At 43.5% G+C, this 26,593-nt stretch overlaps 1 long non-coding RNA gene across 1 annotated transcript; it reads right to left on the reverse strand.

Moving 5' to 3' along the window:
* Window positions 1-6,319: 6,319 nt before the first annotated feature.
* Window positions 6,320-21,160, reverse strand: LOC142491171 (uncharacterized). The gene is made up of 4 exons (XR_012800324.1): window positions 21,111-21,160; window positions 17,864-17,920; window positions 17,049-17,105; window positions 6,320-6,876 (listed from the first exon to the last, which is right to left on the reverse strand). It is a non-coding gene; the product is annotated as an uncharacterized LOC142491171 (long non-coding RNA).
* Window positions 21,161-26,593: the final 5,433 nt, after the last annotated feature.

Raw genomic sequence — 26,593 nt, forward strand, 5'->3', positions numbered from 1 at the left:
GAAGGGGAGTATGTTGCTCTACATTTTCCTTTTGAGACAGATATTATTATCACACAATGCTTATACATGCTTAAAGATATATATTTTCGTTTCTAGCATTCGGGGACCTGTTCCTTTGCACAGATCATTTCACACAGCTATACTTGGCAAATAGGACATAGATGCTCGTTTGAGGCTACATTCCCCAAGTCAACATACAATTCAAGCCAGGGATATGAGTGCTGACTCCTGAGTGTCTAGTTTGCTTTCATAACCTTGGGGGGGGGAAGGGTTGAGGGGAAGGGAGAGGGGAGGGGGGGGGGAGGAGGGGAGAGAGGGGGGGGAGGAGGGGGAGAGAGGGGGGGGAGGGGGTATATTCCCCTACATTTTCCATTTGAGTCATATATTTGTATCAGACAATGCGTATGTATGCATAGGGAACTATATTTAGGTTGCTAACATTCGAGAAGCTGTTCCTTTATATAAACCATTCCACTTAGACACACTTGGTAAAAAGTACATACACGCGCGCTTGAGAATACATTCTCCCGGTCACCATACGGTTCAAGCCAGGGATGTGATTGCTGACCCCTGAGTACATAGCCTGCTCTGCATAACCTTGGGGGGGGGAGGTGTAGGGGGGGGGAGGGAGGGGGGAGGTGTGGGGGGGATAGGGGAGGGAGGGGGGGAGGGAGGGGGGAGGTGTGGGGGGGATAGGGGTGGGAGGGGGGGAGGGAGGGGGGAGGGGGGGGTGTACTCCCCACATCTCTCAATTGAAACTTATATTACCATCAGACAGTGCGCATATTTGCATCAAGAACTACGTTTACGTTGTTAACATTCGGGGGCCCGCTCCCCCACCTGAACCACTCCACATAGTCACTTCTGGCCGATAGCGCATACATGTGCGCCTGGGGATATATTCTCCAGGTCAACATTCAGTTCAGGCCAGAGGGATGGCTGATGACTCCTGAGTGTATAATTTTCTTTGTGCAATCTTGGGGGGAAAGGGGGGGAATAGGGGGGGACGGGGGGGGATAGGGGAGGAGGAGGGGGGGGAGGGGGGCGCGGGTAGCGGGGGGGGTCTGGTAGTCCCGTTAAGTTCGGAAGAAATGTTGGCTCGGCCAAAAAAAAAAGGGGGGGGGAGGAGGAGGGGGGTGCCCACCAGATGTCCAAGACTGAGCCGTCTTCCCCCCGTCTCCTGGTGGTGACCGGAGGGACCATACTCATGGGGCGGGGGGGGGCCCAGTAGGGCTCGAGGGTGCAGTACTTACTGTTCGGAGATTTCCGCCACGATGTGGTGGGTCCCATCACCCCCCTCCCCCCACCCCCCAGGCCTAAGCCTCCGGGACCATGCTGGCTTCCCGGCTGTGCTGTACCCGAGCCGGGTGTACCGCCTCCGCAGGTGAGTGATGTTGACGAGCAAACAACTTAAACAGGTTTAAAACTTTTTGGTTGGTTTTCCACGAACTTCAACAGAGGGCCTCCCCATCCTGGGGTGCCGGTCGCGGGCCTCTGGTTTCCCTTGCTGTTAGGCTATGCCCTCGGTAGTGTGGTGGGGAGACCCGCGTTGCTAACGTTGGGGAGTATCACAGGGAAGCGGGCAGCGCCGGGTCGAGATCTTCTTCGCCGTCGGTCCCCTCAGCGTCTGGGCATCTTCCTATGTGTCGAGGCCTCCCCTTCTCCTGGCTCAGTGTTGTTATCCTCCTCCTCGCTCTGGGCTGGGGCTTGGTGATGATCTTGTGTCCACGCCGCTGGCGGGGTCAGACCCAAGGCCCACGTGAACTGGGCCATATCCTTAGGATGTCTTATCATGAGGTACTTGCCTTTGTTGCTGGCTGTGAGTTTAAAGGGAAACCCCCAACGATACCTTATCTCGTTATCCCTCAGGAGGCTCGTTAGGGGCTTCATCTCCTTTCTCCGCAGCACCGTTCTGCTGGAAAGGTCGCTGAAGACTTGAAGCTTTTCATTGAGGAAGGTAAGTGATTCTTTCTCCCTGCATGCTTGGAGTATGCTGTCTTTTGCAGAGTAGCTATGCAGCCTTACTATTACATCTCGCCTTCTTCCGGGGTCCTCAGATCTGGGGCCTAGGGCCCTATGGGCCCGGTCTATTTCTAAGTCCCCATCTTGAAGTGAGTCACTCACGAATTTAAACAGGTCCCGGAGGTATGGACGAAGGAGGCCAGGGAGAATTGTCTCAGGGATATTGCGTATTCGGAGGTTTTGCCTCCTATCCCTGTTCTCCTGGTCCTCCAATCCGTCTTTAAGCAGGGCGGTCTCCTCTCGGAGCCTGAAGATCTCGTTCTCCACCTTTGTCTGTTGTGTGTGGGTCTCCTCCATTTCGCCTTCCAGCGTGGCGGTTTTATCCGCTAGGCCATTAATTTGCTGCGTGAGATCGTGAACCGCCGCTTTTATCTCCGTTTGGAGGGATGTATGCAGTCTTGTGTGTTGGGCCGCCATCAGCTCCTCCATGGTTAAAGGCCCTGGTTAAAGGCTGCTCCTGTGCGGCGGTCTCTTTGGCTCTAGTAGTCTTACTCTGTGCCGCTTCTTTATCACGTGCGCCTCCGCCATCTTGCGTAGCAGGCTGCTGTTCGGGGCTCTTCTGCTGCGGGGAGAAGTACTTCGTAACAACTTGTGGTGCCGGCTTCTTTGATTGTCTGGACATCCCACCGTTACTTCCCCCGCTTGAGGGTATCCAGTTTGGGCGGAAATTTCAGGTGGAAGGGTGCTTATTTGAGATTTTATTCGGGAGAGTCTGCGGAGCTCCCAGGCTGCTACTCCATACCAGTCGACGTCACCGGAAGTCTCCATTACGTTGTATTTTTGATGATCACTTGAACAGGTTTTATATATCACAATTAAGGAGAAGAATTATAAAGGTAAACAGCAACAGCCAAAATCTGCCTGCAGCGTAGCCTTGGATCAGGATAAAATGAGCAGACTTCTTCTGTACTAAATTAATTGATACATATCTGTATTTTACTTGTCTTACAGTTGATGCGTTGTGAGAAGGTATAGTCATGTTCTGAGCCCCAAATACATTGGGGGTTGTGTATCAAAGATTCCTGGCTATAAATTCAGAGCAAAAAAACTCTACAATATTTATCAAAGAAAACAATCTTATGGGAACTTATACTCTTAAATTGATATTCATCCAGAAAAAAGGTAGAAACATAGTATCAGATATCACAGTAAATCTGTCATTTTACTTGTGTATGCGTTGGATTTTGGCTCTTTGCCTAGAAAGAAGGCTGCAGATAAAGAACCATCGCTGTTTCTCAATGCAGTGATTTCTTCATTAGATTTTCACATCAATCTTACCTTTGTACATTAAATAAAAACTATGAAGAGGATCAACTGATTCAAATGTTACTTCACACCAGAAACAAAAAACACCTGAAATATACACGGACTGTTCTGTAGCGCTGACAAGTATTCTAAAACAAATCTGGGGCAATCACCAACAAGACCCAGGTACATCCTGGGTATATCCTGAGTACATGCTGGGTACATGCTGGTTACATGCTGCAACATTTCCCTGACATTTCTGCAGACAGACTAATGGCCCATCGGATTAACAGCGGGGGTCCCTGGCAGTCCCATTTAAACTGAATGGGACTGCGAAGGACCCCTGCTGTGTTAATCTGATGGGCCATTAGTCTCTGTAGAAATGTCACTGAAATGTTTGCAACATGTACTCAGCATGTACTGTACCTGGATCTTGTTGGCGATAGCCCCAGATTTTCCAAGGCAAGTTTTAGAATACTCGTCGGCATACCTGTATGTTGCTAGATTCATTAAACAACCAAAGCAATTTTGTGAATGTACAGTACAATAGTAAACAAAGCAAAACTGCTTAACATGCCCAATAAATACAAACTATTATGTATAAAACAGTAGTGGGCATCATTATGACCTTATCTTTCAATCACCATAGGGCCAGATACATCAAACTTTGGTAACCTAAAAATGCGCAATTATCTAAAAACAAAAATTCCTTATTTTTATTGTGCACGATAAACATTGCACTGTCAAAAATATCGCACAGTTTTTTGGACTTATCAAAACTGATGATTTTGAAAAAATCATTCATAATATCGAACTTTTTAGTCAAAAAATGGTATACATCAAATTTCGATATTTAAAAAAATTGTGTTATCTCTTGAAATAATATTACTTTTTTATCACCTTCTCCAGGCTGGCGCTAGGCATATCTTTCCTATGTATATAATGGAGAATGAATGTAAAAATGTGTGCATAGACAATATAAATCAAACAGCATGGGGTAGGTGATTAAATAGTTATTTTGACACATTTCAAAATATATTAAACCCTTCGTAGTCCGAGTCATCAACTAGTCATGATCATAAATATGATCAAGTATATTTCCCTAATAAGAACAATGCAGTATGTTAAATGTGTCTACTTAAATGGACTTTGAGATGCTGATGTTTAATCACATGTAAGTAATGCTTTACCAATGTACTGTAGCATCATGGTTGGTCGTGCTCCCACACGAAATCCGTCACAGGTACTGTACATTACTGAGTCTCAGTAACCAGACTAATGGCCAGTCCAGATTAACACAGTCCTTGCTTTTGAATGGGACTTCTGCTGGGTCAATCCTACCGGACCGGATCAGTCTGTAAGAATGCGCATTAAGAGTATCAGTCACTCTCCCTGTGCTCCTCCTACAGGCGATCACAATGCTGTTATTTTATTTTAATAACACAGTATTGAAGCAGGGGGTCTTCGGAGCTGAACTGCATTATTTTCAACCTCGGGGTCCCTCTGCTTCGCGACTTAAATGCCCTGGTATGGGGTGCCGGTATCTTCGCCATGTTTAAATCTCCCGCATCACAGCCCACGTGGCCGGACATTTAAAAAAATGCTGAAAGTACTGGCCTATACTAATGCCTGTCTTTCAATGTAGTCGCATGCATGTTGCATGGAACACATATGCATGCCTTTAAATGTATCCACATGCGTGTTGCATGGAGTGCATATGTGTGTCATTTGGGAATTACAGTTCTACTGTCTACTGTTCTACTGTATGTAAACTTACAGTACATTTACCTTTATTATTCATGGACAGACGATAGGGTGGCAGCAACCTTATTGTAGAAGTTGTAGGTGTGCTGGAAACAAAAGAAAACAGCGCACAACGCCAAATAGTGAAGCAAATTCAACAATATATTATAGAATTAAAAAGGGGGTAATATATCTGCGTACATGAAAAAAGTTGGTAAAAGGCATGTAGTGTGTATCACACTGTTTACCACTCGGCAGCTGTTAGCTGTAGATTCAGGTGCTTGCTTCCCTCTGCTGCTGCAGCTCAGTTGATTTTGGGGCAGGACGTCAGTCTTTTCACTCCCAAGGGGATTTCCCTTCATGCAGCCAGGTTCAGCAGCTGGTACTGGGGCTCGGTGAAATCGCTCCTGCTTCCTGGCCGATATGAAGCTGCTCCTGTACCTCGGCAGGTGTATCCTCTGCACAGAGGTTAAAACGCAGCTTGCTGGGGTGCCCTCAGCGTGCCACGATGCAGCAGTGGTGGATTCAATAGGGAAGTTTGAACAGTCTTACAAAGTCTCTCACAAGTGTCCAAAACAGCACACAGGATGAAATAAAAACAGGACAGGCCAATACATAGACAAAGGCCAATGTAAGCAGATATAAGGCAATAGAATGTTACATCCAACTAGTTTCGTAGAATTAACTACTTCTTCAGGGTAAATTAGGCCATTACCCAGAGGTCTTAAATACCTCACATAGATACCTTATTGGTCAACCAATTAGGGATAGACCAATCATCTATAATAGGTAATGGTCTGCGTGATAGGGAAGATGTGTAGAAGAAGTAGTTAATTCTACGAAACTAGTTGGATGTAACATTCTATTGCCTTATATCTGCTTACATTGGCCTTTGTCTATGTATTGGCCTGTCCTGTTTTTATTTCATCCTGTGTGCTGTTTTGGACATTTGAACTATTGAATCCACCACTGCTGCAGCTAACAGCTGCCGAGTGGTAAACAGTGTGATACACACTACATGCCTTTTACCAACTTTTTTCATGTACGCAGATATATTACCCCCTTTTTAATTCTATAATATATTGTTGAATTTGCTTCACTATTTGGCGTTGTGAGCTGTTTTCTTTTGTTTCCATTCTCTTAGTGTGTGTGGGGTGCTGAGCCACCCCTGCGTTTACAGCTGCAGACGCCATTATCCCCAACACGGTTATGTGGCACTTATTATTTAATGTATAATTATCTCACTGTGGGAGTTGTGGTTTAATTTTTTATAAATTTTTTATCACTAAATTGATGGTATAGTCACTGCACTGTATATATTTATACATTTAAACTTTATAGGTAGTTAGGTAGTAGCGCACAGTTTTCTTTTTTGTAGGTGTGCTACCTGCAGTTGTTCGATCATGTAGATAGGATATAGATTCATCTTGTTTTCGGAGTTGGTTGGTCCATACTGGTAATGGTATTTGGGCAGGTACTTGGGTGGAGCCAGGTACTTGGGTGTAGGCCGGTAGTCAGGTGGAGCCAGGTACTTGAGTGTAGGCAGGTACTCAGGTGGAGGCAGATTGGAGTGATCTTTTCGGTAAGGTCTATTCAATCTCTTGCGCTCGAAAGTTACATAATCGAACATATCCATCCATGATGCGTGCAGTGTCAAGTACCCGCCCCTCTTGCCGGTGCGCTGTACCTGAATAAAGCAATTATTGTAGGGACATCGTTTCTGGAGTAAACTGCACTGGCCTTCGTGCTTCTGTGGAGTGTTCATTTCAATGCCGTGGAACACTAGGGTGCCAGTGCTGTGGGGACAAAATTGCCCTTGTTTGTCATCTGGAGTGGTTGATCAATGCATTGGATAGGACGAAGGTCCTATAACAAGGTAACATAATTAATTAATTAAAGCTTTTCTACATTATGATGTGTTATAGTTTCACACATTGACATGTACAGACATAGAACTAAATGTGTCTGGACTATATTAAATTCTAATGTGCACACAGTAAATGTCATATCAATGTCGGTAAGGTTTGTAAACATTATAGATGACATGTACATTGTGACGGTTCAGGGGATTCCTTCCCCTGTTGGTATCCCTGATGTCACCCTCTCTGTCCCTTTCCCTGCCGACCTCCCTTCTCTTACCCACTCCCGTCCCTCTCCAGCAGCCTCTGACGCCGTTCCTTTACCACGGCGCGCACCCCGCAAGTCTCGCGCACCCGCGCGGTCCCCAAGCCACTGCGGCGACGTTCCCCGCTCTCAGGTCCCTCCAGTATCGGCTCCCATTCCATCACCTCCGGTGGCGGTCCCCTCCGTTCCTCCACTCCCCTCTACAGCTGTTCCTGCGGTGCGGCGCTACGCGCGCCTTGTGACTCAGCTTGTGCGCGCGCACTCTCAGATTACAGAGGGCGCGCGCACACGCTCCTTTTCTAGGGCTGTTCAATCTCCCAACTCCTCCTCTCATGCCCTGCAAGTGATCTCACTGATTGATTCCCCTGTCTCCTCCTCTTCTCCTCCTAACCTATCTCTGCTGTCTCCCACTTCACCCTCTGCTCCTCCTCTCTCTTCTATTGGTGTTCCCTACTTTATAACCCCTGTCTGTCCTTTCTATCATTGCTCTGCATAGCTTCTGTTATCCCTGTGTGTGCAGTCCTATGCTTTGCTCTCTCTGTGTTTTCCAGCCTGTTCATGCTCCTGCGTATCTTTGGATTTCCCTGGTTTGACCCCTGCTCGTCCTGGACTACTCTGCTCTCTGTTGCCCTTGAACCCTGCTTACGAACTCTACCATGCTGACCTCTGTAACCCCTGGACTTGGCTTACGAACTTGACTACTCTACTCTCTGGATCCCTGGACTCTGGCACACGGACACCACTATTCTTACGCTTAACCACCAAGACGTTGCAAGTATTATTAACTATCTTCCAACAGGCCCAGCAACGCCATACCACACTCCGGGCTTGCCCCCACTGCTGTGGGTGTGTGGTAATACCGTTCCCACCTCAGTATTGGGGTCTTGCCAGGTCTGCGGGCATACAGGCGTGACATTATGCAGAGCCCAACAAACGCAGACCCCCCTGAGGTGGGTACAGGTCTTTCACTCGAGGCCTTACAATTTGTGAGCAATCAGCTGTCCACAGTCTCTCAGCAATTGGCTAAACTCTGCCTTCAGGAGACTCCCATGGCTCCAGCACCCCTGCTTGCCACAACCTATGCCAGCTCTGGACCCCGTATTCCATCACCTAATCGCTACGATTGGGACCCCCTCGCCTGCCGCGGTTTCCTAAACCAATGCGAGGTGCAATTCGAGATGTCCCCCTCCCTGTGTCCCACTGGTCGTTCTAAGGTGGCGTACATCTACGCCTTGCTTACCGGAGACGCCCTCGCTTGGGCCTCCCCTTCTGGGAACGTAAAAGCGAACTAACCCAAGATTACCCCATGTTCAGATGTGAGTTCCAGCAAGTATTTGATACTCCGGCATGGCGCGAGACAGCCGCGTTTTCTCTCTTCCATATTTCACAGATCCGAAGATCTGCTGCCAAGTACGCAATCGATTTCCTTACTCTTGCCACAGAGACCCAATGGAATGATGAGGCACTCGCCGCCGCATACTGGCACCGACTCTCAGATACCCTGAAAGATGATCTTGCTACCCATGCCCGGCCTTCTTCCCTGGAGGAGTTGGTTACCCTGAGCATACGCATGGACCAGCGTACCCAGGAGCGACGGAACGAGAGACACTGTTCTCGCTCTCTTTCTTCCTCTGTTGTCTCTCACAGGTCGCCCACAACACCCCTCCTGGCACTGGAGGCACCGGAGCCGATGCAAATTGGTAGTCAGCAACTTCGGGCCGCGGAGAGAATGCGACGCCGTCTGAATAGACTCTGCTTCTACTGCGCCTCTCCGGAACATCGCCTCCAGAATTGTCCCCTGAAGCTGGGAAATGGGAACACCCAGTAAAGGTAGAGGGGCTTCTACTGGGTTCTGTCTCTCCTTGCCCCTCTCTCCCTGAAAATCTCCCAAAGATGTTTCTGCTTCCTGCCACTCTGGAGGGTCCTAAACTTTTCCTGCAGGTAAAAACTTTTATTGATTCTGGATCTGGTGGTAACTTCCTGGACCAAACCTTCGCTTCTGAGAACCAAATCCCCATGGTCAGGAGGAAAACTCCTATTGGTCTCGAGGCCATCGATGGCCGACCACTCCAGCCAGCATTCATCATTTGGGAGTCTATACCTCTCACACTGACCTTGGCCGACGGTCATAAGGAGGTAATAATTTTTGATATTTTTCAATCTCCTACTGTCCAACTTATTTTAGGATTGCCTTGGCTTCAACTCCACAATCCGCGCATTGATTGGACCGGTACCCAGCCCATCCAGTGGCCTTCCTCCACGGACTCTGCACCTGCGGCTTCTCCTGTTGCGGTACTTGCCGGTCTGGATCCCGTTCCTTCCAATCTATAGATCCTGCCAACCGTGTATCATGAGTACTTGGATGTGTTCAACAAGGTACAAGCTGAGCTTCTACCTCCCCATCGCCCGTATGATTGTCCCATCGATTTGATTCCTGGGACCATCCTGCCAAAGTCGAAGTCATACCCTCTGTCCGTTCCGGAAACCGAGGCCATGACGTCCTACATTCAAGAAAATTTGTAAAAAGGATTCATCCGCAACTCTACCTCCCCTGCCGGGGCAGGCTTCTTCTTCGTGAAGAAGAAGGATGGATCACTTAGGCCGTGCATTGACTTTCACGGACTCAATAAAATCACGGTAAAGAATCGGTATCCCCTTCCTTTAATCTCTGAATTGTTCGACCGTCTCCAGGGGGCCTCTATCTTCTTGAAGCTCGACTTAAGAGGTGCCTATAATCTCATTCGCATAAGGGAGGGGGACGAGTGGAAAACAGCATTTAATACACGATCAGGACATTATAAGTATCTAGTTATGCCTTTTGTGTTATGCAATGCTGTAAATAAAGAGAAAAAGAACCCAGTTTACTAGCACTCCTTCACAACAATTGTATAATGATAATATTAAAAATACTTTATTAATAACTAATGAATAAAAAATAGGGTGTTAAAACGTAATTAAATACTCTATAGAACAGCACGTGACTGTATCTGTTGGTAACCCACCCGGATCTAGGTGGGTAGATATGGTATGATCCCTGATAGATACTCGGGATCAATTGCTATATGTTATAGCTACCTGCAATGCAGGAAAGGAGTCAGAGAAAGCCCACCTAAGAGGTTAAAAAGAGCATACAAATGGGCTAAGCAGAAAGCTAGATCAGAGCTGGTTATGGAAAAGAGAATACAGCCAGAACAAAGAACAGTGAGATTCATAGGCACCTTCAATAAACAATGGAGGGTGGCTAGGGAAGTCTTACAGAAACACTGGCACATACTCAGGGCGGACGAAGACCTTCGTGACTCCATACCACCCTATCCAGCAATGGTCAGCAGACGGGCCAAAAATTTGAGAGATCATTTGGTCCATAGCCACTACACTGTGGCAACACCGAGGGCCACATGGTTACCACCTTGTGTAAATGGAAACTATCATTGCCAAAGATGTAAGGCTTGCCAGTATATGACAGTTTCAAAAATATTCAGTAATCACAATAATACGAAACAGTATAATATACGCAAATTTATAAACTGCAATACACAAGGAGTGATTTACATGGGAACATGCAAGTGTGGGAAAAAGTACGTGGGAAAGACCCGTCGCCCCCTAAAGATACGGATACTAGAACATGTGGGTTCAATCCGTAATAAACTGGATACCCCTGTGGCTACCCATGCTAATAGGTGTCAACCGGGTGACCCAAAAGCTATCACCTTTATGGGGATAGACCAATTCTACCCAGGAATTAGACGTGGGGACTGGGACAATGAACTATTGAAGATTGAATCAAGGTGGATATATACCTTAGGAACACTGAGCCCATGGGGACTGAATGAGGGTTTTGTGTTCAGCACCTTCATATAAATCCAACAATCTCAGTTCATTTTAACCCACAAGCATGTGTCCATCCCTGAATAGGGATATATGGATAAACTCCCGTGTATTTAACAATATTCTTAATAGTATTAATTTCGTATTAGAACAGCCGTCCAAAACCTACATTCAAAGAATATATCATATCATCATATTCATAATTTAAATAACTTGATAAAAAATGACACACTCTGTTCTAAATATCATTTATTATATCTTTTATCTATATTTTTTTCACACTTAAATTGATGGAACACAGTGTATGTACAAGAGATATAGTCTAAGAACATACCTCATCACTATTAGTGATTAACCATCACAAATCTTAATGAATATCAAATCTGACATACAGCACTACCCCATAGCCTATGTGAGCAATTATGACAGTTAAGCATCACATATACAAACACTATCATAGCCATAGTTATTCAGTCCAGTATACTTTTGCATTAGGATTGACACATTTGCAACAGTCTATGGACACATTGTCTCTGGCAACAAGGCAGTTACTTGGTTGCATACCACAACAAGTGCACTTCTGGAAGTGGGATATTCCATCTGTTATGCACCAGTGATGAAGGGGTTAAGTGAGACAACAGAAAATTTCACGTTGACTATAAAAACCCACCTCCACACGCAGGGACCTCCCCCTACATGCCCTGAAGAAGCGTTTTTACACGTGAAACGCGCGCGTCGGCAGTTCTCTCTCTGCACACGCGGGAAGCTTGTTTATTCAAACATTAGAGTCTAAGGATATTGATCCGCCTTACCGCAATTCAGCTTCCCCAGTTGTGCATGTTTGACACGGGATCGCGCTGTATACCAGTATCGCGTGACTCTCTATGCTTTCAAGGAGTCTTTGCTAAACCCACCTTACAGACAGGCATGTCCTCGAGCACATCGGCACTGATATAACCAGGATCAGTGCTGATGTAGGGGACTATGCGATCACCAGTTAGACCGGCTCCCCACGCTATCATTGAGTGCATATATATTGCTCAATACTCTGAGGGGAAGGGGGGGAGGGGTGTTCTGGGGTATTGATCTCATCCTATATTAACCCCTTGTGTACCCCACTCCAGTTGGCTGTATTTGCTAGCAAATGTATCTCCTCATTGATGAGTAACCTCCCAGCTGCTCATGTGCATGTAATTAGCCCTAGTAGTCAGTGCTACCACCATACCTACCCTCTCTATACTGTGGGGGGGGGGGTGTCTTCACACTAACCCCCACCACCTACGCAGTATACCACTCTGCCAAGTGTAAGGGTGACTACAAATGTGCTGAGATTGTGCATATGTGGCATTTTAGATATTATTCTGTCTGAACTATTAGATGCAATGCACAAACATCTTACAATTACCCACACCATACTGACAGTAGTGAGGGAGTGCCTATTTGGGCTTACATCACCTCCAAAATGTATGGGTAATTACATGTAGATACCTTAGCTTGCTGATACTGTATTACCACACTTTAGTGCTTGACTACTAGTCTGTGCAGAAGAGTATGGGCAATCTGTGTCCTCTATAGAGATTTAACCTTGTCAACGCTGGTGAATATATATAGCAACCAGTGCAATCTCTATTTGGGGCAGATACATTTAGGTCTAACCTAACGCATTATATACCAGATATATAGAGTGTATCCAGTAGAGCGCACTACACGCCGCGATACACTCACATAGAGACAGTCTCTTAGGTGGGCTTTCTCTGACTCCTTTCCTGCATTACAGGTAGCTATAACATATAGCAATTGATCCCGAGTATCTATCAGGGATCATACCATATCTACCCACCTAGATCCGGGTGGGTTACCAACAGATACAGTCACGTGCTGTTCTATAGAGTATTTAATTACGTTTTAACACCCTATTTTTTATTCATTAGTTATTAATAAAGTATTTTTAATATTATCATTATACAATTGTTGTGAAGGAGTGCTAGTAAACTGGGTTCTTTTTCTCTTTATTTACACTATTATGTCTTTACCCAGTTAGCACCTCACCAGGGTCAACACCAGCAGTGCGGGTTTTCTTTACGTGTAGTGTTATGCAATGCTCCTGCCGTCTTTCAAGAGTTCATGAACGACATCTTCCGTGATATGTTTGGAACTTTTGTCATAGTATATCTGGATGACATTCTCATTTTTTCTAAAAACCTGGAGGAACACATTCAACATACCAAACTGGTGCTGTCTAGGTTCCGTTCTAACCACCTATACGCCAAGATGGAGAAATGTTTGTTCCACCAGACCTCTACTGCCTTCCTAGGTTACATTATCTCCAGCCGAGGTTTCGCTACAGATCCAGAAAAACTAAAAGCTGTTCTCGACTGGCCGCTGCCTAATTCACTCAAGGCTGTGCAGCGTTTTCTTGGCTTTGCCAACTATTACAGGAAATTCATCAAAAAAAATTCTTATATTGCTCTTCCCATCACTGCTTTGACCAAGAAGGGTGCCGATACCACTTCCTGGTCTCCGGAGGCTATTCTTGCTTTTGAGGTGCTCAAGAAAGCTTTTGTGTCCGCACCCATCCTACGCCATCTGGACACCTCTCTCCCCTTCACTTTAGAAGTCGACGCTTCAGACGTGGGAGCTGGTGCAGTTCTCTCCCAGAGGTCTTCTCCACAAGAAAAACTCCATCCCTGGGGGGTTTTTTCGAGGAAATTTTCATCTGCCGAAAGGAACTATGATGTTGGTAATTGTGAACTTTTGGCCATTAAATTGGCTCTCCAAGAATGGAGGCATCTTTTAGAAGGTACCAAAAAACCTGTTGCTATCCTCAACGACCACAAAAATTTGCTGTATATCGAGGGGGCCCGACGTCTGGGATCCCGCTAAGCTCGGTGGTCTCTCTTCTTCTCCCGCTTTAACTATACCATTTCATACATTCCTGGTACCAAAAATGTCAAAGCAGACGTTCTCTCTCGCCAGTTCGCCATGGAAACCGAAGCTAGTGAAACCACGGAACCTATCCTTCCTGCCAAATGTATAATCTCCGCTAACAATTTCGATGTGTTGGACGAAATCAACAAAGCTCAAGCTCACATTCCCAGCAGGTTCAGGGTACCAGAAGGACGCTTATACACAGCTCCATGCTTTCGCCATAATATTTTACTTTGGGGTCACTCCTCTAGATCTGCCGGTCATCTAGGCTTCAAAAGGATAGCGGATCTTATTAAAAGGACATTTCGGTGGCCGAAGATGAACAAAGACATTCTCGACTTTACTAGTGCCTGTCCTATATGTGCCCAGAGTAAAATGCTCCATCACAAACCTTCTGGCCTCCTCTTGCCTCTTCCCATTCCAGAACAACCCTGGAAACATATCTCGATGGATTTCATTGTCGAACTGCCCAATTCCAAAGGAATGAACACCATTCTGGTCGTAGTAGACAGATTCTCTAAACATTCACACTTTATTCCCCTCAAGGGTCTTCCCAATTCTGCTACTCTGGACGATGTTTTTTCCAAGGAAATTTTCAGATTACATAGCGTTCCCATTTCTATTGTCTCTGACTGAGGATCTCAATTCATTTCTAAGTTCTGGCGGGCATTTTCCCAGAGACTCGGAATTTCCCTCCTTTTCTCCTCTGTATACCATCCTCAAACCAATGGTCAGACCGAGAGGATGAATCAAACCCTAGAGCAATATCTAAGATGCTTCGTATCTAACTCACAGGACAACTGGGTGGATCTTTTGCCGTGGGCCGAATTTGCAATCAACTCTCTCAAAAATAAGTCGTCCCAGCAGTCCCCCTTTTTCATTAATTTCAGCTTCCACCCCAGTAGTCCCCCTCTCTCGTCTTCCCCTTCTGGCGTTCCTGCAGCCGACTCTCATGTTACGACCCTACAGAACTCTTGGAAAAGGATCCTCAAATCCCTATAATCCGCTGTTGCCAAACAAAAGACCAAGGCGGATCATCATCGCCAACCTGGGCCTTCTTTCAAGCCTGGTGACAGGGTGTGGTTGTCCTCGAGGAATATCATGCTCAAGACTCCTTCACCTAAACTATCACCAAGATTTCTGGGCCCATTTAAAATATAGAGAAAATCAACCCAGTCGCTTATCGTCTTGACCTACCCCCCACCATGAGGATTCCTTCCATGTTTAACGTCTCCCTGCTTAAACCCTTTGTACATAGCTCACATTTTCCAGATCCTTCCCATAAACCCAGTCCAGTGTCCACCCTAGGACAACAAGAGAATGAGGTCCAATCTCTCGTGGATTCTCGCTGGTCTAAAAACAAGCTCCAGTTCCTCATCCACTGGAAGGGCTATGGCCCGGAGGAACGTTCGTGGGTACCAGCACGTCATAGCCATGCACCTAAACTACTCCAACAATTTCACCAAAAATTTCCGCAAAAACCATGGTTGGATCGCTCGGAGATCGATCCTCAAGGGGGGATACTGTGACGGTTCAGGGGATATCTTCCCCTGTTGGTATCCCTGATGTCACCCTCTCTGTCCCTTTCCTTGCCAACCTCCCTTCTCTTACCCACTCCTGTCCCTCTCTGGCAGCCTCTGATGCCATTCCTTTACCACGGCGCGTGCCCCGCAAGTCTAGCGCATCCCCAAGCCCCCGCGGCGACGTTCCCCGCTCTCAGGTCCCTCCAGTATCAGCTCCCATTCCCTCACCTCCGGTGGCGGTCCCCTCCGTTCCTCCACTCCCCTCCACAGCTGTTCCCGCGGCGAGGCGCTACGCGTGCCTTGTGACTCAGCCTGTGCACGCGCACTCTCAGATTACAGAGGGCGCGCGCACACGCTCCTTTTCTAGGGCTGTTCAATCTCCCAACTCCTCCTCCCATGCCCTGCAAGTGATCTCACTGATTGATTCCCCTGTCTCCTCCTCTTCTCCTCCTAATCTATCTCTGCTGTCTCCCACTTCACCCTCTGCTCCTCCTCTCTCTTCTATTGGTGTTCCCTACTTTATAACCCCTGTCTGTCCTTTCTATCATTGCTCTGCATAGCTTTTGTTATCCCTGTGTGTGCAGTCCTATGCATTGCTCTCTCTATGTTTTCCAGCCTGTTCCTGCTCCTGCGTATCTTTGGATTTCCCTGGTTTGACCCCTACTTGTCCTGGACTACTCTGCTCTCTGTTGCCCTTGAACCCTGCTTACGAACTCTACCTTGCTGACCTCTGTAACCCCTGGACTTGGCTTACGAACTTGACTACTCTACTGTCTGGATCCCTGGACTCTGGCGCATGGACACCACTATTCTTACGCTTAACCACCAAGACGTTGCAAGTATTATTAACTATCTTCCAACAGGCCCAGCAACGCCATACCACACTCTGGGCTTGCCCCCACTGCTGTGGGTGTGTGGTAATACCGTTCCCACCTCAGTATTGGGGTCTAGCCAGGTCTGCGGGCATACAGGCGTGACATACATACAATGCATATATAAGTACACTGCCGATTATTAAGATTTTGGCATATCATGAACATTTGGTAAGTAAATCTTTTGTGATGTAATGTAAGTCCCATGCTGTATGTAACATGGATTTACAGTAATTTTTTAAAGTATGTATGTATGTATAGAATAGGGAACAGCACAGTAAGTAACACATACTCAGGGACTTAAAATTAGGTAATAAACGTTTGAGGCATTTACATGTATTCAAATCATATGCCTTGACATTGAAAAGTAACAGGCAAAGAGATTGAAACATTTTGGCCACACATGGTATCACGAAAGTACTGCTGAAACGCCATGTAGCCCTGAAACGTGTGTGTGTTTGACTGTTACTTTTCCATAAATATTTGAAATAAAAATACATGAATATGTGCCATGTATTTATTAGCTGATGTGAAGACCGTGAGTCTGTTGGGCTTACTGTGCTGTTCCCTTTTCTGTTTTGTTGTGTTTGTTTATGAGTTGTGGTGAGAATTTGAATTGATGCAAGCACATTATTACCTTTCATGAAAAATATAGATTGGTGTCTGATAAATATATTTTGTATTACACATTAATTCTGTAACTATGTGAGCATTGAACAGTATATTGTATTTCATTGTAACAGGTGAAATATTATTAGCTTACTTGGTGGAGACTGGCTCGGACAGTGACTAACGGGATCCTCAGTACGCCTGGATGGACCTATAAAAAGGTTGCAAATAATCTATGAATAAATTATTCTAACAGGAAAAGGTTTTCATGCTTTTGCATATGTTTTACATACGCCTGCAATATGTACACTTGATATGTGATAAAATGTTGATATAACAGTATATGTATAGTGTTATATAAATACATTGATTAACATGTTAGTGGTTACTAATTACATTCTATGGTTAGAAAAACTTTTGCATGTTGCTATAGTAATATGTACTATGTTTTATTTATTTATTTATTTATTTATTTATAAAATATTTTACCAGGAAGTAATACATTGAGAGTTACCTCTCGTTTTCAAGTATGTCCTGGGCACAGAGTAAAACAAAATAATACATGGTTACAAATACAGTTACATAAATGAACAAGGTATACATTATATACAAGACATTGCATGCACAGTTAAAGAAAATATATATTATGAGCGTATGAAACAGTTACAGACCAGATTAAAGTGTGAGACAGCCTTAGATTTGAAAGAACTTAAGCTGGTGGTGGATACTTAAGCTGGTGGTGGATGTGACATAACATGTAGAGCTAAGTAATACAGTCAAATGTTATGTAATGAAAAATATTTTTATATTTAACTAGTTGTTTATTTCTATTTCCGAATTGGGTATTGAACATTACAGACAGCTGTCAATCAAACACTGTATGTTGCATGCATGTTATGTTACCGCTATGTAACAACTGAACCAAATTTTAGAAACATTTTGAAACGTCACATATTATCATTTGCTTACCAGCTAAAGAGGAGCATAGTGGCCAAGTTGGATGCTCTTGATGAGGCGTGGATGGACCTATAAGAAAGTAAAATAGACTCGTTGAAGTAAAGGCTCAGTACATAATGTATGATGCTTTCAGATTTACATGTACTGAAATTTAAGTATGTGTATGTACTATATTGTATTACTATGTGCAATAAGTATACAGTAAGTGCTTTCCATTTTTATATGAAGTCTAAACAGAATAGATAGGAATGGGGAAATAGCTAAGGGCTATGGAGTTAGAATGGGGACAAGTGTAAGTTTGGCAAGCAGGGAGACACCCATATTAAATATAGATAATACTAGAACACTTCTAAAGACTAAAAATAATTGGAGTAGAAAGGCAAGAGCAGATAAGATAATAGCACAGACTGGATAAAAACTTTAAGTGCAAGATTGCTAATGCAAGAAGCCTGACAGATAAAATAGGGGAGCTTGAATTAATAGCTACAAGAAGAGTAAAGATATCATAGGCATTACTGAAACATGATGGGTTGAAACTCATGACTGGATAGTTAATGTAGAGGGTTATTCCGTTGATCGGAAGGATCAAGCAAATACAGAAGAAGAGGAGGTAGTACTGTATGTTTATATTTTAAACCGGATCAAAAACTTATTATAAGGGAAGATGTTTATGAAGGGAATTATGAAAATGTAGAAAACTTGTGGATAGAAATTGGCAATGGAGATAAAAGTACAAAGAAAATGTTTGCAGGGGTATGCTATAAATGACCAACTATCTGTGAGATTGAGAAACCCAAAATACTTTTGCAAATGGAGAAGGCATCAAAACTAAGTCATGTTTGCATAATGGGTCATTTTAAATATCCAGGCATAGACTGGGGCAATGAGATTAGCATTACACGAAAAGAAATAGTTTTTTGGGTGCAATTACATGACCCAAATTATTGAGGAACCAACCAGTAGAGGGGCAATACTGGATTTGGTAATGTCAAACAATGTAATAACAAACAGTTTTAAGAAACAGTGATCATAAAATGTTCTCATTTGAAATTAATGATCAAAAAACATTATATGGGTTCAACAAAGACTTTACATTTTAGAAAGGAAGATTTTAATAAACGGAGGAATAATCTACAAGGAATACATTGGGATGATGGTTTTGTAGTGGAAAATTGGGACGATAAAGGGGCAGTCTTTAAAACATTGTTAGAAAAGCACATTTATCAGTGTATACCCTTGGGTAATAAATATAAAAGAAACAACTTTAAACAAATCTGGCTAAATAAACAGGTAGGAGAGAAAAGGGAAAGGAAGAGGCAGGCATTTAGATTCTTAAAATAAGAAGGAACGGAGACATCACATCAGAATTACTGTATAAGGAATGTTAAGCGTATGTATGTATGTATAATGAATAATGAAAGAAGGATTGCAATAGAAAGTAAGATAAACCCTAAAAAGTTATTTAAGTTCCTTAATAACAAAAAGATTAGATAATATACAGTAGGACACTTTCAGTGTGAAATGGGCAGGCAAATTATTGCAGATAAGGAAAAAGCAGTGGCGTTAAACATATTATTTGACTCTGTATTAACAAGTGAAGACTCAATTGCAAAAATAGGGCCACAGGAGGAAGCCACAACCTCTATATAAATGAACAATTGGTTAACTGAGGAAGAAGTGCATAGGCAGCTAGATAAAATTAAAGTAAATAAGGCACTTGGCTCCGTTAGAATACATAAAAGAATACATAAAAGAGTTCTTAAGAAGCTAAGTTCAGTAATAGCCAAACCATTACATTTAATATACAAGGACTCCAATTCCACAAGCTCAATACCAGAAAATTGGCGTTAAGCAAACATGGTGTCTATATTTTAAAAGGGAGAGAGATCACAACCGGGTAATTACAGACCTGTAAGCGTGACATCAATAGGGGGGAAGCCACGTAAACATTTAGTACGAGATAATATCAAGGAAAACCTAATTGTAATACCATAATTAGTAATAGTCAGCATGGACTTATGAAGGATGGGTCGTGACAAATAAACCTTATTAGTTTCTTTGAGGAGGTAAGTAGAAATTTAGACCAGGGGAATGCAGTTGATATGGTCTACTTAGATTTTGTAAAGGCTTTTGATACGGCGTCACACAAGAGGTTAGTTTACAAAATAAAGGAAATTGGACTGCTTGATTGAAAACTGGTTGTAGGATAGATAACAGAGAACTGTTGAAAATGGAACTTTTTCAGATTGGGTTAAAGTTATGAGTGAGTACCTCCAGGATCGGTACTGGGACCCCTGCCTTCTAACTTATTTATTAATGACTTTGAAATTAACATAGACATCAAAGTCTCCATGTTTGTCATTATTTAAGTAATAATCCCTGAAGAACAGGGCATTACTGGCCAATAATGCCCTGGCTGGAAGAGTTGAAGGTCCGAGGCGAAGCCAAGGGACTTTAACCCAGCCAGGGCATTATTGGCCAGTAATGCCCTGTTCTGAGGGGATTATTACTATTATAGGCTAAATGTAGGCTTATTTCATAAATAATAGACACGTTTGTATAGTTAAATAGATTTTTTTTATTAAAATAATATGGTAAATACATGAAACCACCTCTATATACTCTTACACTGCAGATATCTATATCCACACACTGCCGCCTCCTCTTTGTACACACACACACAGCAGCTTACACACAAACTGCTGACACACACACACACACACACACACACACACACACACACACACACACACACACACACACACACACACACACACACACACACACACACACACACAACAGCACACCACACACAACACAGTGCCTCTACACACATACACACACACTGGAGCTCTAGACACACAACACAGCACCTCCTCTACACTCACTACACAGCACCTCTACACACACGGCAGGAGCTCTACACACACAGCAGCTCTACACACACACACAAACTCTGCTGCTACACACACATGCTACACTCATAAACACTGCTACTGACACACACACACACACACATACACACACACACACATACACACACACACACACACACACACAGTAGCTCTACACTCACACAAACTGCTGCTACACATACAACAGCACAACACACACACACTGCAGCCACAATAAAAAATGCAGCCACTTACTAAACTTTACACTCTCCCCCCTAGCTCTACACACAACACAACACAGCCTCTCTACACCCCCCCCCACACACACACACACAACACTGCACCTCTATACACAACACACTTACTTCTTTGTAGTCTCTCTCCCCTCCCCCACCCCTCTCCAATTCAACTGAATCTGCTCAGAAAATCTCAATCAGCTCGGGAGTGGGAGGAGTCAAACCGTGGCTGATACTTTTTGACCAATCCCCTGCCATTTCTCAGAGCTTTTACTTAATTCAAACAAATCCCCTGCCCTGTCTCAGCTGTTCTAAAAGCTGATTGGCTGGAAATAAACAGATTGAAAACTGCATTTTGCAAACTGCTGAAATTCAGGGCATTACTGTGGATAAAGCCCGGAATTTTAACCACTCAGAGAGCAGGGTTTTCAATAATGCCCTGAATTGTACTGCTTTAGCCTATAATATTGTTTATTTGTGAAGCATCAGTATATTCCGCAGCGTGGTACAATGCGGTACAAAGTTATGTATATTACAGAAACCTAATCTGTTAGATAGAGGAGAGGATAAACATGTAAAAACATATACAAAGAGGTAAGGTGGGCCCTGCACATGAGAGTTTACAATCTAGAGGGGGTGAGGGTCAATCTTGAAAGAAGAAAGTAACGTGCTGCTTACTGTTGGATAAAGTTTAGCTCAGGTTAGAGTATGGCCCAGTCTGACAACTGAAGCCATTAAGGTTTTTTTATTTTTTCAGGTGGAGGGGAATGTTGCGTAGGGTGGATATTGGTCCACCCACATAGCTGGTCCTAATCGGGATGGCGGGGAGGGGCGTTAGATGTTAGAGGTATGGCGAGTAGCTGATCAACTTTGCTGATTGCACTAAATTGTGTAAGGTTCAAAAATCTGAGCAGGATGTCATTTCCCTCCAGAAGGACTTCGATAGACTGGAAACTTGGGCAGGTAAGATGGCAGCTGAGGTTTAATACAGTTAAATGTAAAGTTATGCATTTGGGAAAGAAGAATAAAAAGGCGACTTATTTAAATTAAATGGGGATTTTTTTTGTTTGCCTTCCTCTGGATCAATATACTATAAGTACCAAAATAAGATAAAGTATGTGTCGTCTAAATTTAGCATAGGTTGAACTTGATTGACGTTTGTCTTTTTTCAACCTCATCTACTATGTAACTATATAACACATCATAAAACTGACATAAAAATGAATGTTCAGTGACACTACTCTTTTTACTGTACTTATTAAAAACATGTAAGTAGAGATATCTATAACAAAACAGACAGGAAATGAAACTAAATGTATATGGCATGTTTTAACAGATTCGAGAACTATGAAATTGGCTTTTAACAATGTAGCAATTTCAAACAACACGAATAGAAAAACTATACTGTATGAATGCCTTTAAGTGCATTTAATGTTTATACATTTTGTACAGCAAATAAAAATACCACTGCTGACCACATTCACATGTCTCAGACAGGTTTGCAAACCTGTCATGCAGCTAAGGATTCTGGGTAATGACATGGAAATGAGCATGCCTGTCTGAAACAATTGAATGTGCGCATACATAGTATGTTTATTTGCTGTATGCTGTACGGGTGAGAGTTTTGTAATTTTCTTACTCACTATAACTTTTTTTGTTTCTGGTTGCGAACATGTTGGGCATGTTTAAAACCTATTAATGTTTAAATCTCAATACTGCCCAAAAAAAAGAAAAGCTTAATTGCTTAGCAGTGAATAAGGGAATTAAAACCCAGTCTGTTAGTGAGATATTTTCATGGCCCTGAAACAATATGGAAAATTAAATCATATTCCTTTAGTGTCAGAGGGATAAGCAACACATGAATACATAGATTTAGTATAATTCAAATTAAAAATGTTGGAACAGTGTCTAAAAGGCACCTGTGACTACAATTGTTGGCAAATCAGATCTCATTAATGTTTTCTGCCTTCAACACTTGTCCGAAAGGTATAAACACTTATTAGTTCTTACATACTTGCTAATGGAATGTACATCAAGTTATAGGTGGTGTTCCTGATAATAAAACACCTTAGCAGCAATCTGCTAGATGCACAGTCCCCATTGGAAATGGAAAAAATGACCAGAGCTGCACAGAGGTTTTTAAGTTTTCTCATTTGCTCTTCAGTATGACATTTTATCAGGCTGACTATGTAAATTTGCAAATATGAAATCATAAAAAATGTCGGAAGATAATTTGAGAGAGTCATTGGGGGAATTCATCAATATTTCCACTACCAACTGTAATTTAATTTTACGATCCAACAGTATTAGTAAAAAAAAAAAAAAAATACAGTACAATATATGGCTGATGAAAAAAGTTAAATCACATAATGAGAAAAGTGTGTATATTTCACTGACAACAATTAATTCTTACTCTGCAGTTGTAAATTTTTATCTAGATTAGTAAACCAGTAAAATAGTAAAATAGTTTATAGATTTGGACCGGTCCAGGGTTGAACTTCTGCTCATAATTTATTGTTTACATGCTTTTGACTCACCCTAAAGATGCATTTCCACAAATACAGTCGGTACACTAGAACCAAACTGAGCTAATATGTTAAATAGGTAAGCACTAAGGGGGCTATGCACTAAGCTCAATGGCTTTGCGTTCTGATTTGGCCAAAAAGCAGGTTCGCTAAAAAGTGAAGCCGGGGACGCGATGCACTAAGGCCTTGAGGCCATTTTTTAACGTACCTGCTCAAAATAGCTCAAAACAGCCACAGCGTACGTGATGCTTTTTCCCCCCTGCTAGCGTTCTTAACCTTTACGTACGCTAGCTGATAGAAAAAAAAGCCGCATGTAACATTTGCATGCAGATTTGCCATCTCCATGCAAGGTTGTTACAGGCGATTGTACACTAAATAAAAACATTTTAATAATAGTGTACATGAGCAGGGGGTGCCAGGAGCTGAACCGCATTGGTTTCAGGTCCGAGGACCCCCTACTTTTGCAGATACAGGCCCCGAGATGGGGTGCCGGTATCCCCTGCAGTTTAAAGCTCCCGCATCACGTGACCGGATTATTTACATTCTGCAGGGGATACCGGCACCCCATAAAGGGGCCTATATCTCCTGAAGTAGGGGGTCCTCGGACCTGAAACCAATGCGGTTCAACTCAGGAGACCCCCTGCACATCTACGCTAGTAGTAAAACACACATAGCAATAAACAATAATTCATTACCGTAGCGGCTATACGGTTCATCAGCGTTCTGACAGGGGTCCTCACTGTGAGTCCTGTAAATAGCTCCTGAGTATCCGTTTGCACGTCACTGCCCAGAATCCTCGTCTGCAAGCTACGTATGTATATGTATAATGAGTGACAATGGGAAGCGTTAACCCTCCGAATCACGGCATATCAGGAAGCTCTCATACCGCGACGTGATCAAAGTAAATCCAAGGCCATCCACATTGAAGATCCCGAACAGGGCGCCATCTAGTACAAGGAGGATCATTCCGTTAACCACGTGCGGTCTGTGGATATCGAGGTGGAGACGTGGCCTGTAATAGATTCTCTCCCCTGAACCAACAAGAGTATGTCTTGTAAGTTTGGATTTTCCCGTTTTTGGTTAGGGCTTTGTGGTCTATTATACTGCGCAATTGGTGTGTCTTTGTTCTTATGTGATTACAGAAACCACCTGGAATCAATTCTGAGGACTATTCAATCCATTCAGAACTTTTGTTGGTGTATCCATCCATCTGCCAGGACTGTCATTCCATCCAGGACTGTCTTTGGAGTATGGTATTTTGGACATCAACTCATTAGCGCCGGGGACACTGCTTTTGTATATGTATTTTGTTTAGTAGATTTGGAACCGTCTATTGTTTGTCGTTCCCTTGGCTGCTGATTTTTTGCACTTACACAGAAATTGTTTTAGTGTATTCACTATTTTTCACACAATATTTGTTGGATCGAGCGCTGATAGAGAGTGTATATAGTTAGTTAGTTTATTGTTCATGGTAATGAAGCTGCTTTAATGTATTTTTAATAATAGTGTGCAGGAGCAGGGGGTCCCCTGAGCTGAACCGCATTGATTTCTGCCTCAGAGACCCCCTGCTTCCCGAGTTTCAGGCCCCGGTATGGGGCATCGGAGGCCAATGTCGCTGCCATCATTATAGCGTCCAAGACGCGACGTGGGCTCTATAAAGATGTCGTCCGCACTGGCACCGATTCCTGAAAAAAGTCATTTTTAGATCGCAAAGTGCCTGTTTGCGTTGCTTAGTGCATCGGGTTGAGCGCAAAAGCACGTTCTAAGAGCACTTTGCGGTCTAAAAGTGACTTAACGGAGCTTAGTGCATAGCCCCCTAAGTTATTAATGCCATTAAATATAAAAATTTGAGAAAGGGCAGAAATTCCTAAAAAAGAATGAGATTCAGTTGTAATAGCTAATGTTATATATTACAGTTGCTGTACACTGACATTGAAAAAAAATTAACCATGTTATCAAGAAAATTGTAAAATACACTTTAGCAAGAGTTAACTGAGAACAAATAAAAGTGAGAGCAAGATGCATTGACTAGACAGTGTGCTTAGGAATAGTGTGATTGATTTGTTTTTTGATGAAAGTGTGAAAACAAATTGGGTACATAGAAAGTCTAGCAGGATTTGCAATTTTTTTTGGATACTGTAATTTAAGACTTGAAAGCTTATATACAAGAAAACCTTCTACAATTAATATGTTGGTCCATTAAAAGGTATCACAACTTCCAAAGCATCTGTCAATTTTTTTTGTATTCTTGACAATGCCTCCTCATATAAATTGCTACCACAAACCGGACTCTTCTTCATACCCCATGTGCTGGACATCTCATAATTTCCTCCTTTAGTTTCATACTGAAATATTTATGATTGAATCCAATAGAAAAGATGGAATACTCTGTGATACAGATGTAGCGGCCTGTTCTCTACCGCATCACAGGACAAAACCACGACCAATTCGCAGAGAACTCTGTGAGATGATCCATAGCAGACTGTAATGGACCATCGGATTAACACAGCAGGGGTCCGTGGATTTGATAGGGACTTGCGCTGTGTGAATCCAACCGGTTTCCACCTGTCTGTTAGAGACGTGTAGAGAGACTGAATCAGTCACTCTACCTGTGCATCTCTAACAGGCGGGGCTTTTAATTTATTTTAATAATACAGTATTGTAGCACGGGGTCTCCAGAGGTGAACCGGATTGATTTCAGGTCCGGGGACCCCTGCTTCCCGAGTTACAAGGGGATATCCCTCTGGTTTGTTTAAATCCCCCGATCACGTGGGCCGTGAAGCGGGCGAAGTTAAACATGGCCGCCGGGATACTGACACCTCATAACGGGGCCTGTAACTCGGGAAGCAGGGGGTCCCTGTAGCTCACATCAATACGGTTCAGCTCCGGAGACCCCCTGCTACAATACTGTATTATTAAAGTAAAATTAAAGCCCACGATCGCCTGTTAGAGGCAAGCAGGTAGAGTGACTGATTCAGTCTCTCTTACTGCGCGTCTCTTCAGAAAGGTGGAACCCGGTAGGATTCCCACAGCAGGTACCTCCGATGTGTTAATCCGATGGGCCATTAGTCTGGCTGCTGGAATCTC

Source organism: Ascaphus truei, chromosome 3 (assembly GCF_040206685.1).
Source record: "Ascaphus truei isolate aAscTru1 chromosome 3, aAscTru1.hap1, whole genome shotgun sequence".
In the NCBI taxonomy this organism is placed as follows: Eukaryota; Metazoa; Chordata; class Amphibia; order Anura; family Ascaphidae; genus Ascaphus; species Ascaphus truei.